This window comes from Pogonomyrmex barbatus, unplaced genomic scaffold (genome assembly GCF_055798465.1).
Source record: "Pogonomyrmex barbatus isolate J1 unplaced genomic scaffold, ASM5579846v1 scaffold9, whole genome shotgun sequence".
Classification (NCBI taxonomy): Eukaryota; Metazoa; Arthropoda; class Insecta; order Hymenoptera; family Formicidae; genus Pogonomyrmex; species Pogonomyrmex barbatus.
The window spans coordinates 7,260,920-7,280,685 of NW_028297193.1; the positions used below are offsets into that span (position 1 = coordinate 7,260,920).

Here is a 19,766-nt window from a genome sequence, read left to right on the forward strand (position 1 = left end):
GAAATGCTCATCAGCGTTCGCGGTATATTTCTAGGTCGCGCGGCGGCTTTCCGCTGTCACGGCTATCTAAATTTTATAATTTTAAATGAAGGAATGCGTGCTATATGATAAAAATATTGATTTATTGATTTATTGATTGAATTCCTATTGGTAGGCTACAGCTGTTGCTAATGAGGATTCAAATGACCTCTGAGAAAGAACCTTCTCCCTCTTAATTATGCGTTCGAGAGAAGGAAGTGGTGAGAAGCTCGCACGAGGGTTTTGACCATTTCCTATAAATATGCATGCGGAAGAAGCAGCAGATAGAGAGAGAAAGTTAAGTTCTGCTCTGCACTGCTCTGTAAAAGCTAAGCTATCTAGGCATGGCGGTAGCAATAGTCAGTTCAATAGTTTAGTTCGTTTAATTCAGTTCATATTTTCACTCATAAGTCGTGCGTGATGGACTTTAGGGTTGAATTTTTAAATTTATAATAAATCTCTGTAATATTTCTCTTAGGAGAATTTAAATTTAAAAGCCTCCTCGACTAAATAAAGGTAATTTTAAACTAAAATAATTGGAAAATTGAAATCTTATTCTTCTTAAATACTTCTTGAAAATCAAGATAATTCTAAATCCAAATTCGATCGCTGACAGTAGCGTAGCGTACTCAGTTGCAGCCAATGGTGTTGTGATTAAATAATTTGAATTTATAATCTCAATAATAAATAATTAATTTCAAAAGTATTCATGCCCAAAAGAGGTGGGCGCAGAGTTCAAATTAAAAGACTAAGATTTCAATTAAATCAAACGATAATTTTAAATAATTTTAAAGATCCCTTTTCATTATTCTTAAAACTTAAAAAATTGGAAAGTCAATCTAAAATTAAAATAAGCAAATTTCTAAATATAAATTAAGAGAAATTGATTTTGAGATAAATTATCCTAATTATAATCAAATTAATGAGAAAGATCCGCGATATAAAATTTATAAATTTCCTATTCGGGATTGATTAATTCACAAACCGGTCCAATCCCAGGGTAAAGTATTTAAATGTATTGACCCAAAAACGGACAATCAGAACGTAACATTTGGAAATTTTTGGTGGTTGGACAGCGTAGGATACTAAAACAGTTTGTGGAAAGAAACGATAGTGAACAGTGAAAAAGTGAACAAAAAACAATAAATTAAAGAACATAAAGGGATCTGATCAATCAATATCAAGAAATCATGGAAAACTCAAGGGAGACATGAATGAATTACGGAGACTAATTGGGAGCAACAATAAACGATACAACAGCTTCAGTAACAGCAACGAAATCAAGCTATTAATTTATCATCAGAAGGAACGATAAATAACTTTTTACAATTTTCGATCAGAAACACGTTAGAAGCGGTCCCAAATTTTGATGGAGAAAATATTCCATTTGTTTACTTCGTTGAATTTTTGAGAGCAAAATACGGATCGCGAGAAACAGTTTATGAAGCAAAGGCGATTAGTTTATCTATATCAAAGAGGGACGAAAAGGTTGCAGCATATGCAAATCGAGTTAGGGAATTAGGAAAGCGAATTCTTGATGCACAAAAAAGACAAACCGGAATATTAAGTTTAGAATTTCGAAATTCAATTGAGAAATATTTAAAAACAAGCTTCTTACGCGGATTAAATAATAATATCAAAAGAAATAATAATATCAAAAGATTCAATTGAGAAACATTTAAAAACAAGCTTCTTACGCGGATTAAATAATAATATCAAAAGAAATAATAATATCAAAAGAAGGAACATTTGAAGAAATAGAGGCACAGGAAATTGATGCGGAGAAAGAATTAGAAACTGTAAACATGATAAGACGTGTAGTACTCGCAGAGAACGCGCCGGCTGAAAAACGAGCTTCGACCCGTCGTATTGAAGTTGAAATAATATAATAACATGCCAATTTTGTCGAAAGGTAAGTCATGCAGCTGATCGTTGTTAGTTGATTAATAAAAATCAAAATCAAAATAAATCGGGATTTTCTCAAAATATGCGAAATAATAATAACTATTATAACAATAATTATAATAAAAACAATCGAGTACAACGATTGTTTTGATCCACTTCCGCGATTTCAATCAAGTTGGAATTCAAATAATCAAAATTCGATAACTTGTAGATATTGCAAAAAATTAGGGCACACTATTGAGGAATGTCGGAAAAGAATTTTTAATAATAATAACAATAATAATAACAACTCAAATGCAAGTTCAAATACAAGTTCCTGTGTTCAAATTCAAACTCAAAGTCAAGTTCAAATGAAAATCTTAATACAAATTCGAATTCAAGATCATGTTTCTACATAAATCAAAATGAAAGGAAGAATAAAATAATTGATGCATTAAGACTTGAGCATTTAAATAATGAAGAGCATGAACATGTTGAAAGATTAATAAAGAAAAGTGCTGATTGTTTTCATTTGCCCAGTGAAAATCTTAATCATACAAATGTTTTAAAACATCATATTCCGACAGTAAATGAGATTCCAATAAATACTAAACAATACAGATTTCCAGTAATTCATAAAGATGAAATTAACAGACAAATAAATAAATTATTAGAGCAAAATATAATTAAACCATCAAAATCACCTTATATACGCCTGTGTGGATAGTCCCTAAGAAGTCGGACTCGAAAGGAAATAAGAAATGGAGAATGGTGTTAGATTTCTGTGACCTAAGGGGAGGTGCAAAATATTTTTCTGTATTCGACCTTGCTTCAGGTTTTTATTAAATCAAAATTCGGATATTCGAAATCCGGAGTCATAAAACAGCATTTTCTACCCCCCCCCTCCCATGATCATTATGAATTTGACAATATGCCTTTTGAACTTAAAAATGCGTCTGTCATTTCAAAGATTAATGGATTTAGTTTTGACGGGAATGCAAGGAAGCAAAATTTTTGTATACTTAGATGACATAGTATTATATGCTAATTCATTAACAGAACACGCAATTAAATTTAAGAAATTAATTTCACGATTAAAAGAAGCAAATTTAAAATTACAACCAGATAAATGTGAATTTTTAAGAAGGGAAGTAACTTATTTAGGACATATAATTGGAGAAAACGGAGTCCGACCTGATAAAAAGATTGAAGCAGTTCAAAATTTTTCAATTCCTAAAAATGCAAAAAATATAAAACAATTTCTTGGATTAGCTGGGTCTTATCGAAGATTTATTAAGGGATTTTCAAAAATAGCTAAATCGTAAAGTTTAGTAAATAACTAATTTACTAAAAGAAAGATATAGAGTTTAAATGGGGAGATAAAGAACAAGAATGTTTTAATACGTTAAAAAATGCGTTATGTGAAGAATCGATATTACAGTATCCTGATTTTACAAAACCTTTTCTCTTAACTACTGACGCTTCTGGAACAGCAATAGGTGCAATTTTAAGTCAAAGTCAGATTGGAAAAGATCAATCAATTAGTTACGCTTCGCGTGTATTAATATTATCTGATGCAGAGAAAAATTATTCAACTATAAAAAGAATTATTAGCAATTGTGTATGCTGTTCAACATTTTCGACCTTATATTTATGGTAAAAAATTTTTCTTAATAACTGATCATAAACCATTAACTTGACTTCATAAATTGAAAGATCCAACTTCTCGCTTAGCAAGATGGAGAATAAAACTGGCCGAATATGATTATGAAATAATATATAAACCAGGAAAAATTAATGCTAATGCTGATGCTTTATCCAGAAATCCTATAGCAAATATATATATATATATCCAATACAACCTCAGTATGATGAGATAGAAGAATGTTCAGAAGATGAGGAAGCTAGATACAGAAACGCAAATCCAAGATCTTCACCAAGAAGAGGAACAATAATGGAAGAACCAGAGCCATTAGTTTTAGGAATGCAGACGCGTAATACAGAAAAGTCAGAAGGATAAAGTGTACCATTTACTAAGAAAGAATTAAATGAATCTTTATTTTATGAACATACATTTCAGGCGGAAATACATAATAATCCACTAAATCAAACAGACGAAACTGATGACACAGAAAATTTATTTAATAACAGCACAGAAAACAATATACAACAAAACTCAACACTAGATTCAACTCAACACTAGATTCAGAAATTTCAAATTATGAAGATGCAGAAAGTTATGATGAATCAAATTCACAAAATCATAATAATTTAAATACACAAATAGAAATATCACCAAATCTTTTACAAATTCTTGATAACTTAACAGGAAATAATAATGAAATTAATCAAGGAGAAGTTCAAGAAAATTTGATGCCAGAAAGTGAAAATGAAGGAAAAAGTTATCCAAAGAATCAAATTTTCATTGACGATTACATTGAAGAAAAAGATATTGAAGAAGAAAAATTTGACGAAGACAAAAACAATGACAACGAACAAGACATAAACGAAACTTACAATGAAATGACTTTTGACAAAATAAATGACACAACTGAAAGACAGATAGTGACACGCGGACAAAAGTAAAGTATAATAAACAGTCGTGATAAAATTTTTATGCAGAAAGGAAATTATTTATACCTTTTAACTGCAAACAGTAAACTTTTATGATGACGGAGCAAAAGAATTACAAAGTAGAAATTTAATTCCTAAAATTAAAGAAGGAAAATTAGGAAATATTGAAATAGTAAAGAAAGGAAATAAAATTCATCTAATTTTTATTTGCAAAAGTAATATTAACGAAAAAATAACTAAGGAAACATTACATTGTTTAAGTTAATTACGAGTAAATTACGAGAAGCAATTAAAGAAAATTCAATTAAAATTTTAAATATTGCAAAAACACAAGAAATTGATAATATAAAATGGGAAGAAATTTTAAATCAAATTCGAGAATCTATTATCGGAATTCCAGTTAAATTAATAATTTGTCAAATTAATAATTGGTCTAGTCAGAATTTCGGAAGTTGAAAATCGAAAAGATATAGAAGAAGCTCATTCATCAAAAATTGGAGGACATAAAGAAGTAATTAAAACATCGAATTAGACAAAATTTTTATTGGGATAATTTAAAGACCGAAATTCGAAATTATATAAATCAATGTTTACAATATCAAATAAAAAAGTTAGTTCGAGTCAAAACCAAACAACGTATGTTAATAACTGACGCACCCTTTTCTTCATTTGAAAAAATTAATGGACATAGTTGGACCTTTACCAGAAACATCCAAAGGAAATTCCTACATCCTAACAATCCAAGATCACTTAACTAAATTTTCTTTAGCAATACCTTTAAAATCAATAACTGTCGTAAAAGTCGCTGACGCATTATTAAAATATTTTATTTGTATTTTTGGAGCCTCTAAGGCTATATTAACAGATCAAGAAACGAATTTTATGAGTAATTTAATGAAAAGATTTACAAAACAATTTCGAATTAAACAATTTAAAACAACATCCTTTTATCCACAAGCTAATGGAGCTTTGGAAAGATCTCATTTAATATTAATTAAATATTTGAAAATATGTTACAATATGTTAATAAATTTACTGAATGAGATGAATTATTAGAATATGCAACTTTCTCTTATAATACGAGTACACATAAATACAACTACTGGAATATAAATACAAATACTGGATATACTCCATATGAGTTGATGTTTGGCAAAGTGACCAGACAATCATCCAGTGAAATAATTAATGATACAGAAAAAGGAAAAACATATAACGATTATTTATATGAATTAATGACAAATATTCATAATTTACAAGAATTGCCTCGAGAATATTTAATAGCTTCAAAAATTAAATCTAAACATTATTGTGATCGAAAAATTAATCCACAAGAATTTCAAATTAACGATCAAGTTTTCTTTTTATGTGAACCAAGAAAAGGAAAATTAGGTGATCAATATTCTGGACCACATATAATGACAGATATTTTATCAAATGGAAATATCAAAATTCTTTTTAAAGGAAAACCAAAGATTGTTCATCCTAATAAAATTCGAAAAACCAAAAAATGACAATTACCTAAGAAATTGAACTTGTACCGCGCAACAAGTTCAATTTCATTCATAATAATAATATTTCTTTCAAAACAGATGAAAGCGAAAATCTTCCTCTTAATTTCTCATCCAGAACATCTTGATAGAAGAAATGCAATTATCGACTTTGACTGCGGAACATCCAACCTGAATGTCACAACATTATTGGAAATAGAAGAATGTAATATACCGCTAATCGAACCACAAGTACAAGAAACTAAAATTCAATTATTACAATTGTCGAAATTCGAATCTATCAATATTATACAATGTAAAGTCTCAATTTTGCGAACAATTTATTATTGCGACATGTATTCACATATATCAACTGTACAAAATGCGCAAGCAGAATATATAATCGACACAACATTCGATGTAAAAATATGCACAAAACCGGAACATTAATTGTAAATATAAATAACATAATTAACGGATTAAAAGTAAATTATACAACTTCGCGACCAATTATTTTTGCTAGATTTGAACAACCGATGAAAAATGCTTGGGATACACAATACTCAGATTCATATGGAACTTGACAAGATGTAGTTGTACAAGGAATAATGACAATAAGTTTATTTTCATATCAAACAGTAATAAATATTGAAACGAAACGATCAAATTCATTTAAAAACAGGAACAATTTGTCAATATTCAAATGGAAATTGCATAGATATCGAAAGTAGATATACTTTTTGGGAAACCATACCAACAAATTTTTGTAAATTTAATTATTATGACGTATTATATAAAGGAAAAGCGAACAAAATGATTAGTAACATAAATAAAAAATTACAAATAATTTATTCCTTATCAACTCAAGATATAACTTTTGCGCTTACTCAAATTGGAGAAGAGTTTCTTTGCGGATATACTTTAATAAAAACAGAACATCCAAAATTATTAATTCTTGAAATTAAAAATGAAAGAACTTTTATTCAAAAACGAAAATTATCAGTTGAAAATTTAGATATTTTTGCTTATGTAAATTCAAAATTTGTTTATGTAGAAAGACACATACGAACACAAATGAATCATTTATACACAGATGTACTTAAACAACTGTGCAATTTGGAGTAACAAATTATAAAAAATGCACTTAGCATAGCCACACATTCTCCAAACGATTTCGCATATCAAATTATGAAAGAATCTGGATATATGGCAGTAATATCAGAAATCGTTCATATAATCAAATGTACTCCAGCCGAAGTTAAAATTTATCATACGAAGGAATGTTATCAACAATTACCAGTATTAAAAAGAAATGAAACATACTTTTTAGCACTACGAACTCATATTCTTTTCAAAACCGGAACGCAAATCACTTGCAGCAGAATAATTCCAACAATGTATTATTTAAATGACGAATGGTATATTATACCAATTCTGGAATATAGCAAATCTCCATTAAAATATCGATGACAAAACCAACTTGGCAATACAACGATCCTGCCATTGGCAGCAAGCATATATACAAACAGCGAACTCGAAAATTTACGAGATCATATTATATTTCCAGCAAAAAAGAACGGAATTTTAAACACAATGGCTCGTGGTGTTATAGGAGAACCGACCTTACCTCAAGGAATATCACTCTCTCATCTTCTCAACGAAAATTCTCTATATAAAATTACCGAATCTGCATGGAAGAAAATTTGGGGAACATTCCTATCTATTGGAAACGCAAGTGCAGGATTAATTGAATTATATTTCTGCATAAGAACAATTAAGTTAATAATAGACACACTAATTCATGGCTATCCAATTCACACAATTTATGGTTGATCAGTATATCTCATCGGAGCGCTTTGGGACTTAGTCACAAATCTTTACATCTACAAATTATTACATCTAGCCAAACAAAAACGCCAATCAAGAAGAAAGAAAATCAGAAAAAAAAAGACTAGAAGAGGGAAATCAACAAACAAATGAACAGCAAGAAATAACACAAATACACTACACAACAACAAACACAAGTCGAAATAGAAAATGAAATTGAAAATTCAAGTCAAACTTTTATCCGCAATGAAACTCAAACCCTATATTCGCGATTGTAAATGAAAATAATAAAGACATAAAAATTAAATGCTAAAAATGTCATAAAATACTTTTAAAATTAAAAAATTTAATAGATTGCGTAAAATGTATAAGAAGTTATATTTTAGAAACAAAATCGATTAAAGAAGAAATATATTTATTTTAACATATGTAATAATAAACAAATAACCATACCCATTAGAATAAACAAACAAAAAAAAGGAAAAAGTGGAACATATTTTGTATTTAAACTACATTGCTTTCAATAAGTAAATAAATAAAAAAAACAACAAACAACAATAAATAAATAATAAAAAAACAAACAAAAAAACAAATATATAAATATAATAATAATAATAATAGCTAACTTCTGTATAGAAATAAGCCAATTTTGTACCTGATTAACTAGTATTATTCATACGTAGTAACATAAGGTACTACATATGACTTAAGAGAGGAGGTGTCAATCTTCGGCTATCTAAATCTTATAATTTTAAATGAAGGAATGCGTGCTATATGATAAAAATATTGATTTATTGATTTATTGATTTATTGATTGAATTCCTGTTGGTACCAGGCTATGGCTGTTGCCAACGAAGATTCAAATGACACCTTTGAGAAAGAACCTTCTCCTCTTAATTATGGAGAATATAATTCGAGAAAAGGAAGTGGTGAGAAGCTCGAGCGGGGGTTCTAGTTTCAGTTTCTGACCATTTCTATAAATATGCGTGCTTTCTATAAATGTGCGTGCGGAAGAAGCAGCAGATAGAGAAAGAAAGTTAAGCTCTGCTCTACTCTGCTCTGCTCTGTAAAAGCTAAGCTATCTAGGCGTGACGGTAGCAATAGTTCAGTTCGTTTAATTCAGTTCGTATTTTCATTCATAAGTCGTGCGTAATCGACTTTAGGATTGAATTCTTAAATTTATAATAAATCTCTGTTTGTAATATTTCTCTTAGGAGAATTTAAATTTAAAAGCCTCCTCGACTTAAATAAAGGTAATTTTAAATTAAAATAATTAGAAAATTAAAATCTTATTCTTCTGTGGCGGTCACCGCCACTCTGGCCCAGCAACGAGCGCGCCGGCGCGCGCCGCCGCGCTGCCACGCGCCGACACCGTGGGCCCGCGCACGGGAGTGACACACGCTCGTCACAAGGTGGCTAGCCGTCCGACCGTCTGTTCGTGCGCGGAAAGCCGTAGGGTCCGCCCGCGCACGAGAGTGATACACGCGCTCGCCACGAGATGGCCACCTGGACAATCATCAACTCGTGCGCGGAAGACCACACGGCCGCTATATAAGAGCGGCTAGCACCAGCAACCGACACTACCCCTCAGTGCGCTCTGGGGCCCGTACACGGCTAAAGAGACACTGAGGTCCGACCGCTTGCGGCCAAATTACACGGCCTTTTGCGGCTGGCGTTACCGACCCTTCACAGGTCGTACTCTCCCCTCGGTGGCCGTTCTCGCCATAGAGGGGCTCCTCACCTTCCGACGCGGCCGTTCACGCCGTGCCTCCTCTCGCCGAACTCTTCTCAGCGGCCGTTCACGCCGTTGAGCGGACTCTAGGCATTCCTGCCGAGAGGCATCCGAACGAGTCACCACCGCAGACATCGGAGGAAGGCCACGCCGCGGAGACGACGCCGGAGTACGCCGCCAAGGATCAGACTCCGCCACCACGTCGTAGCCACCTCTACACAGCCGCCGACCTCGCAGCCGCATCCGCCCGTGCCCTAGCGGCCTGCTGGCCGCCATCACCGCGGGGAGGCCTACCCCCGCCGCCAGCGCAGAGCGGACTTTACGGCTGGGAGGACGACGAGACGGCCAGGCACCCACACCGGCGACACCGCGCCGACCAGAGCCCGCGTCGCCAGCGCGGAGGAGCGAACATCGCCCCACGGCCTCGGAGCGAGACCGTTTAGTCGAGCTGTTTGGCGCCCTCTCGACTTCCTCCTCGTCGGCCGACAGCCACACGTCCGGCCCAACATCGCGGACGCCACCGCGTCCGAGCGCAGCAGCTCCGCGGACTTGTCCGCCTACGCCGGGCCGCAGTATCCACTTTCTGGCCCGCAGGGACGCACGCGGCGAACCAATCACCCCGCAACGGGCGAGATTCTCGCCGCAGATTGCGGCACATCGCTGCCCATCCGTCCCAGGCTTCACTGGACTACGACCGGAGCCCACCAGCACTCCGTGGCGCCTCATACCCCTTGACCTGGGGAGCATCACGCGGGGAACGCCCCGCCGAGACCACCGGCAGTCTTCGTTCCACGCCGCCTCTCAGACTGAGGCCTCGCCATCCATCGAAGCCGCTCTAACGACCCGAGCCAGGACGCCTCATCACGGCGGAGCCGGTGCCCGCGAGAAACGCGCACAACGGTACAGGGAGGAACCACGCGCCCCGGTCACCACCGGAGGCACCTCGTATACGCGGGGGACTCAAACTCCCACGCCGCGCCATTAATGTACACGACGCTTTTCTCTATTAAAAATGTATAAAATGTACTCATGAGAATCGCCTATTTCTGGGAACCAGCACGAACAACCTTCCTTTCCCCGTCATCCATTCCGCTTCGATACTCGAGAAGCAGACAGCGGACTGGCAGCGCCGGAGACTCAGCAGATGCACAACGTTTTCATTGGTGGACATACGAACCACCACATTGGTGTACACACAAACACCATACTTCTTTCTTAAATACTTCTTGATTAAAATAAAAAAAGATAATTCTAAATTCAAATTCGATCGCTGACAATAGCGTAGCGTACCAATCAGTCACAGCCAATGGTGTTGTGACTAAATAATTTGAATTTAGTATCTCAATAATAAATAATTAATTTCAAAAGTATTCATGCTCAAAAGAGGTGGGCGCAGAGTTCAAATTAAAAGACTAAGATTTCAATTAAATCAAACGATAATTTTAAATAAAGATCTCTTCTTATTATTCTTAAAACTTAAAAAATTGAAAAGTCAACCTAAAATAATCAAGCAAATTCCTAAATATAAATTGAGAGAAATTGATTTTGAGATAAATTATCCTAATTGTAATCAAATTAATAAGAAAGATCCGCGATATAAAATTTATAAAATTCGTTTCTTATTCGGGATTGATTAATTCACAAATCGGTCCAATCCTAGGATAAAGTACTTAAATATATTGACTCAAAAATGGACAATCAGAACATAACATCGCGTAAGGGTCGCGCAACCCGATTAGTAATTACTTTATATAGAGTAGTTGCAAAATAAATGCATGATTGCAGTTTAACAATCGCTATCGATTAACAAGAGTAATAGTAATCAGATAGTGTATCTCCCGCTTGTCGCAATGCGCTTCGTCAGCGGTGGGCACAATTGCGTTCTTGGCGCTTGTGACATCTTTCCCCCTTTGATGGAAGGGAACCACGAAGGGTTTTGAATTCCGTGTGTTCCTACTTGGCGCTCGCGACATCCCTCCCCCTTCGATGGAAGGTGATCTTATCTACTAGTTTACATGTGCTGTCGCGTGAGTATAACATAATCGTGTGCTTAATATAACATAACAGCGTCGCGACGCCTCTGTGTGGCTATCTCGCTTTCCTTTTGCTTTTTATTTTTATTTTTATTTATATATCATGCCACCAATCTTATTATAGTTATTATTGTTATGCAGATGCCTGTTCCCATAGGATATATAATGTATTTTTTTTGAATAAGTTATTATCACTATCTCCTAGAGTTTTCCTTATTTCTCCTAGGTTTACGCTTAGTTTGTTTAAATCTATGGGGTTTTTAATTATTTGTCATAAGGTATCGGTCGTAAGGTATTTTTGCTATCTTATTCTTATCGATGTCTATTTTTGACTTTATTGATGTCAATCTCTATTTTTTATTTCTAGCGTTATATTGTAATCGGAAAGGTAGTTTTGGATATATTTTATTCCTTCAATTTTCGCGTTTTCAATATTACATTTAGTATGGTTAACTTACAATTATCTTTTAGTTTTATTTTTCCGATTTCTTCTAATATAATTTTTTTTTCTACATGGTTTTCGCACTTAATGCTAATTTCCTATTTATATGCCGTGGAGTAGAGCCACGCTTTGCTCCTCCGTTAATGCTATCCACAACGATGTGTTGGATATAATATGATTCTTTTCGCAGTAATTGAGCTGTCCTGATGTGTGTGTGTGTGTGTGTGTGTGTGTGTGTGTGTGTGTGTGTGTGTGTGTGTGTGTGTGTATTTGCACCTCGCATGGTGCTATTGTTTCCGCATAATATGGCGCGAAGTTCTGTTCGCATGTATATGTGTTTGTTTCTCGTATGCAGCGTTCTAACTCTATTTCCTCTAATTTGTAGGTGATTTTCTTTATCTATAAGTGATTTTCTTTATCTATAGCTAACAAAGGATGATTTATTTTTATATAGGCGAATATATTCGCGTGATCGTGTAATGGTATCTTAACTAATTTAAATGTAGGCTATGCTACAATCGGAAATCGCAGGATCGTGTATACATATGGTCCATCCGAATACGCGTTAAGAGTAATATATGTGTATTGTTCACCACTGTTTGGTCTGGATTTTAAAGGGGAAGTGTAATCCCGTGGTTAGTTGTGTAGCTGCTTCTCTAAGGGCTGTTATGTGTTCGATAGGTAATAGTCGTGTCCATATCATTCCATTTTTTTCTATATGTCAAATAGTCTATTACATTTTTCGTGTCTTTTATTAGATCATTCATTATGGCCATCAGGATTAATAAACGTTCGTCTGCCTGTGGACTTTGCCAAATGTTGCTCTAGTTGTTTTGTCGCGTTCATTATCAGATTTTCGTTATAGTTTAGCGTATTTTCTAATTCGTCCAAGTGTGCTATTGTGGCGTTGATTACCCTTATTTGGTTTGTTACTGCGCGCTGCAGTACCTTGTCGTTTGTTCGTAAGGTTCGCAGTTGTCCGTCTATTAGTTTTCGATCATCGGCGCCCATCATTCCGAACAATATTTTGCTGACCGACCTGATTGCTTCCAACAGTCCTCATCGTCTGTCAATTGTTTTGTATAGTGTTTGTCTTGCATCAGCAGCGTGATTAATTTGATATTGTCTTTTTCTATTATCCTCATAATGTTTCTGCAAACTAACTGGACGTTGCCTATTATTTTTCCGCATTGTAATACGGTTTCCTCAATATAATCCTGTAATTGCTGATGTCTGATCTCTGACATCAGCGGAAAAATAATAGGCAACGCTCAGTTAGTTTGCAGAAACATTATGAAGATAATAGAAAAAGACAATACCAAATTAGTTATGCTGCTGACGCAAGACAAACACTATACAAAACAATTGACAGATGACGAAGACTGTTGGATGCGGTCAGGTCGGTCAGCAAAATATTGTTCGGAACGATAGACGCCGACGATCGAAAACTAATAGACGAGCAACTGCGAACCTTACGAACAAACGACAAGGTACTGCAGCACGCAGTAACAAACCAAATAAGGATAATCAACATCAAAATAGCACACTTGGACGAATTAGAAAATACGCTAAACTATAACGAAAATCTGATAATTCCTTTGTATCCAGTTTTATTACTAGTTTCCATGCCGATTCAGCCTATCTCAGCTGGCCGATTTCTTTGTACATCCCTAGCTGGTACGAGAATAATTCCTAGTCAAAAGCTTGCCGGGAGTCGCTTGTACTGCTCCTCTACTGCTCCTCTCCACACAAGGAGCATCCTGCAAAATTAGGACTCAGATTACTTTTCTGTGAATCCTAATCGTGGATTTTTTGTGGGACGTTTACTAAATTATTTTATTCAGTCTGCCATCGACCGTGGCCTATTACGCGTCGTTTTGATGCAAGTAAAAAAAAAAATCTTTTTCGAGCTATGCAGTGCACTGCGTGTGATAGGGAGTATATCCTTCTTATGTGTAGTGAATGTGTGTGGCGATCATACCGCCTGGCGGCACAACGGCTGGCGGCTAGGATGATGTCCAGGTGACTGTTCACGGTCGTCTGGAGGAATACCGCCCCCGTACTCCTTCGCGGGCACGGTGTGTCCAGGAGAGGTCTCAGGCGCCCCCTCCGCCCGTCTGTGAGGAGCGAGGATTGCATCCATCGAGAGAGTAGGACCATCATCTCTCTGGAGTACCAAGTAGCTTCTAGTCTAGAAGTAGATTCTACCGCTCCTACTTGCGAGATGGTGCACATAAGAAACGTCAGTCTCGACACGAAAGGGTGAAGTGCATTCGAGGGGGTGGGACCATCATCTCTCTGGAGTACCGGTCGTGGGGATTCGGAAAAGAATACATGTATATATGTATATTGTAATATATATATATGTGTCATTGTATTGTAGAATTTGTCACTCGTCAGTATCGTAATTATTCATAATTATTATCTTAGTTTATAAACTTGTTTTAAATTATTATTTAAATTATCTAACATTTTTTATTGACAATTTTATTGATATGTGTCATTGTATTGTTGACGTGTTATTCTAAACACGTTATTTGCGATAAATATCATCACATGCCTCGGTAGTCGAAAGGATAAGATGCCTGCCCGGTAAGCAGGAGATCCAGGTTCGATTCCTGGCTGAGGTGGTATTTTTTCGCAAAATAATTGCGAGTTTTCACGACTGGTTCGTGGTCGGGCCCCGCCGTGACGCACACCCTCTCTTCTTATTTGGGATCCCGCGACCCTTTGCGGGTGCAAATTTGCGTTGCCACCGGGCAACGGTTCGTCGCCGTCCTGGTGAATCCTGTATTTCTTCTTTTTACTACTCTAATTTTATACTGTCTTTGTTATTAATATTTCTGCTTTTTGTTTTTCGCGGGTAATTATTTGTACGTGATTGTTTCCTAGTCTTCGATGAATTGTTTGAGTTGGTTCGCGTGCACCATCGTAATTTTTCATTTTTGTTTAATTTTGTAATTAACATCGGAGGTTTTCTCGATTATTTGATATGGACCTATCCATGGTGCTTCCAATTTCTTTAATCGTCCTCTGCGCACTGCCTGCAGGAGGACCTTATCTCCTACTTTAAAGGTTTTAGTGTTCGTATTTTTATCTGCATAGTTTTTTGCTTTTGTTTTGCTTCGCGGATATGTTCTTTTGCTAATTTCTGTGTGGCTCGGAGTTCTCTTAGTTCTTGCGCGTAGTTATCATATGTGTAGTAACATATCATATACATCATGTGTAGTAACAATATCATATGTAAGTATGGTTTCGGCGACGCTGTCAGGGCCGTAGGTAGGGTTGCTCAGTGTCCATACATCAATTCGAACGGTGTATAGCCTGTTGCTGTATGCGGTGTCGTATTGTGAACATCGCGTACATAGGATCCATTCATCCCAGTTAGTTTGATCTTCGTTTATATAGTGCCTTAAATATTTAGTCCTGTGCGATTTCTCCAGGGCTCCGTTGCTTTCAGGATGATACGCGGTTGTTTGGATTTTTGTTATTTTTAGAAAAGTGCATCCCTGAACATGTCATTGACGAAGTTCGTTCCTTGATCTGTCAGTACTTTCTCCGGTATTCCGAATTCGCATATTATTTTTGTAGTGAACTCTTTGGCAATCGTGCTTGCTTCCTGGTTTGGTATCGGTATTGCTTTACTACTAAATTTTGTTAAGTCGTTCTGGAATATTAGTAGATATTTATTTCCTTTCATGGTGACTGTGAGTGGTCCTACAATGTCTAGGACGCATTTTTCAAACAGTATTTCCGCCGTGTCGGTCAGTACCAGAGGCATTTTGGTTTTCCTGCTTAGTTTGTTTTTCTGGCAATATTCGCATTTGGCGATGTATTCTTCCACGTCTTTTGTTAGTTCGTGTCAGTTGTTTGTGCTGTTACGTCCTGATTGTCCGTTTTTAGGTCAATACATTTAAGTACTTTACTCTGGGATTGGATCGGTTTGTGAATTAATCAACCCCAAATAGGAAACGAATTTTATAAATTTTGTATCGAGGATCCTTCTTATTAATTTGATTATAATTTGGATAATTTACCCCGAAATCAATTTTTCTTAATTTATATTTAGGAATTTGCTTAATTATTTTAGTTTTAGTTTGTCTTTCCAAATTTTTAAGTTTTAGGGATAATGAGAAGGGATTTTTATTTAAAATTATCGTTTGATTTAACTGAAATCTTAATTTTTTAATTTGAATTTTGCGCCCTCCTCTTTTGGGCATGAATACGTTTGAAAATAATTATTTATTATTAAGATTCTAAATTCAAATTATTCAGTCGTACCATTGGCTGCGACTAAATGGTACGCTACGCTATATTGTTAGCGACGGTTTTGGATTTAGAAATTATGATCTTGATTTTAATTAAGAAGAATTTAAGATTTCAGTTTTCCCAATTATTTTAGTTTAAAATTACCTTTATTTAATTGAGGAGGCTTTTAAATTCTCCTAAGAGAAATATTACAGAAATTGATTATAAATTTAAGAATTTAACCCTAAGGTTGATCACGCGCCACTGATTAATGTCACCGCCTAGTTAGTACCGAAGAAAGGACGTGGCCGCTTTTTCCGCACGCATATTTATAGGTGGAAATGGTCAGAATCCCCGCGCGAGCTTCTCACCACTTCCTTCTTTCAAACCCATAATTAAGAGGGGGAAGGTTCTTTCTCAGAGGTGTCATCTGAATCTTCGTTAGTAACAATCGAAGCCTGGTACACGACAAGAATTCAATCAATAAATCAATAAATCAATATTTTATCATATTACGCGCATTCCTTCATTTAAAATTATAAGATGTACATAGCCGTGACAGTGCGTTAATCGTATTCGATTTACAATGCGTGTTACGCCTTGGTCCTCCGAGGGGGGCATTATGATATTTATACATTATTTGCTCTTTTTCCTCTTTGTTATATTCGCGCTCTTCCTTGTCATGTTCGATGCTGTTTATATATGTGTCGGACGCGATCGGATTTTTGCTGAGCGCGTCAGCATTTGTATTGCCTTTGCGTATCATCTCATAGTCATACTTTTCTAATTTGAGCCTCCATCTGATTAATCGCGAATCAGGATCTGTTATACTAAATAACCAGATCAATGGTTTGTGATCTGTAACTATTTGGAATTTTGTTCCATACAGGTATGATCGAAAGTATTTGATGGTCTATGGCTAGCAGTTCTTTCTCTGTTGTATTATAGTTTTGTTCCGCTTTATTCAGAATTCTGCTCGCGTAGGCAATTGGTCGATCTTGGCCTACTGGCCCTTGCGACAATACCTCTCTGATGGCGTAACCGGACGCGTCTGTCGTTAATCTAAATTGTTTAATGAAGTCCGGGTAGGCTAGAACTGGTGCGGTTATTAGCTTTTTCTTTAATGTTTCAAATGCGTTTTGTTGCTCCGCTGTTTAAGCGAATTTTTCGTCCTTTTTTGTTAATTTTGTCAGTGGCTTCGCTATCTTCGAAAAATTTTCGATGAATCTTCTATAATAACCGGCTAATCCTATGAAGGATTGCACGTTTTTTAGGTACTGGAAAGTTTGTTACGGCCGTTATTTCCGATAGATCTGGGATTATACCGTTTTCGGATAATGTAACCTAGGTATGTCATCTCTTTTCTTAAAAACTCACATTTATTATCGGTTGTAGTTTCAAATTGTAGTCTCTTAGTTTTTTGAATACTTCAATTAATCTTTTGTTATGTTCTTTTAAATTTGGTCCGTATATTACGATAGATATAGTTATATATAGATATATAGATATATAGATATATATCTAGTCATTTAGATAGATTAGGCATTTGAGGCCTTTTAGTCCGGTTAGCACGGATAAGTCTCTGGAATGTTGCAGACGCATTTTTTAATTCAAAGGGCATTCTGTTAAATTCGTAAGGGTTCATAGGATGTGGAAAACGCTGTTTTTTGTTTGTGTTCCTCATGCATGGGAATTTGATGGTATCCTGATGCTAAATCCAACGTTGTAAAATATTTCGCGTTTCCTAGTTGGTCTCATATGTCAGTGATATTCGAGAGCGGGAAAGAATCGCCAATTGTTAAGTCGTTCAGTTTCCGAAAATCCACAACTATTCGTAGTTTTTGTTCTCCAGATGCGTCTAATTTCTTCGGTACTATTAGTAAGGGCGCGTTCCAATGACTTGTGCTGGGGCGGATTATCTCGTTATCCAGCATTTTTGCTATCTGTTTATTTACTTCTGCCTTGTGCTTTTCCGGCAATCTATACGGTCGGACATTCACCGGCGCACTATCTGCTCATGTATTAATTTCGTGTGCTATGGCGTTAGTGTGCGATAAGCGGTCGTTTTCTAGGTGGAAGATATCACAGAAATTTTCGCAAATCTGATGTAAGGCTTTCTTTTCCTCATCATTTAAATGCTTGATTCGCATTTGTCTGTGCAATTTTTCTTTACGAGCCTGAATGGGTTCGTTGCTCGCGTAATTACTTGACGCCTCCACGATATATATGTGTGCGGCGTCTCTTGTCTTTATCTCGTCCATCGTGACGAGAGGCGTTGTTATCTCTACGAATTCTCCCTTGGTATTTATTACACTTATTGGGCACACGTTTTCTTCTGGAACGACCAAACAATTTTCTATGAAAACTCCGGGTTTAGTTTCGACTGCGTTTACTATTCCAATGCTATTTCGATCGGTTACTGCCTGGATTATGGTTTCGCTGCGAGACGTTAACACGATTTTCTTGTACAGTTTGAAGGTTGCGTTGCCAATACGGACTTGTTTTTTTCCGTGATCGCATTTTGCTTGCTACTTATTTAAAAAATCTAGTCCCAATATTCCCTCATAATTTATTGGAAAGTCATCTCTTACCACATACATAGTATGTCGTATCTCTTGGTCTCCTAGCGTTATCGTTGCTCTTATCTTAAGTTAAAACTAAACGCTCCGCGCATTAGTATGTTTCCCTTTAGATTTCTTACTTTTATTAATGTCAGTGGCGCCTGTATCTAGAAGGACGCTTGTTCTTCCCTTTTTTGTCTCTCGCATCGGCAGAGTAATCAAATCTAATGTGGCGTATTTGTGTGAGGCGTATTTACCTGTGTCACTTGATGTGCGCATACGGCTCGCGTTATCTTTATTCTCGGTTTCTCTTCTTCGTCATCGTCGCTGCTTGTGAACGACAGGTCGTCGCTTCCCCCTTCGCTGCTTATTCTTTTTCATTGTTACGACGGTATTTATTTGTCGTCCTTTTCTGTTATCTTGTCTCGTACGCCTCGACTGTTCTTTTCTCGCCTGTTCAGTGACCAACATTCGTCACGCTTATGGCCTGTCTTTTTGCAATACAAGCAGTATTTCTCGATGTTGTTTACGTTCGCTGGTCTTTCGGCTCGCGGTAGCGGATATCTGTTTGTGTATCGGCTTGAACGGCAATCACGCGCCAGATGGCCTAATCTATCACATTTGTGGCATTCCAATTTTTGATTGCGGTTTTTATTCTGTTCTTGGTTGCCTCTTACTTTCTCGTTATTATAGACTTTGGTAGGTTTTATTACCTTTTAATTTTTCTTCGGCTGTCGCGCCTTGAATCGGTTGTTAAATTCATATAGTTCCTGGAACGTACTATTGTTTGTATTTCGTCACGTAATCCTTGGAAATTTTCTAGGGTTAATTCCTGAATCGTATCTAGGATTGCCTTTCGTTGCTCAGCGGTGTGTTCGCGCCCTTCTACCATAGATAGAGTTCCATTGCTAGTTTGTCAACGCGGAGTCCGTATTCTCGCGCGCTTTCTCCGGGTTT

The 19,766-nt window shown here is 36.2% G+C and overlaps 1 long non-coding RNA gene and 1 pseudogene across 1 annotated transcript in view; both read left to right on the plus strand.

Annotated features, from left to right (window-relative positions):
• Positions 1 to 19,766, plus strand: part of LOC148934581 (uncharacterized) — a 65,807-nt gene that overhangs the window by 31,862 nt on the left and 14,179 nt on the right. The gene's annotated exons all lie outside the window — the stretch shown is intronic.
• Positions 752 to 8,249, plus strand: LOC148934583 (uncharacterized; annotated as a pseudogene).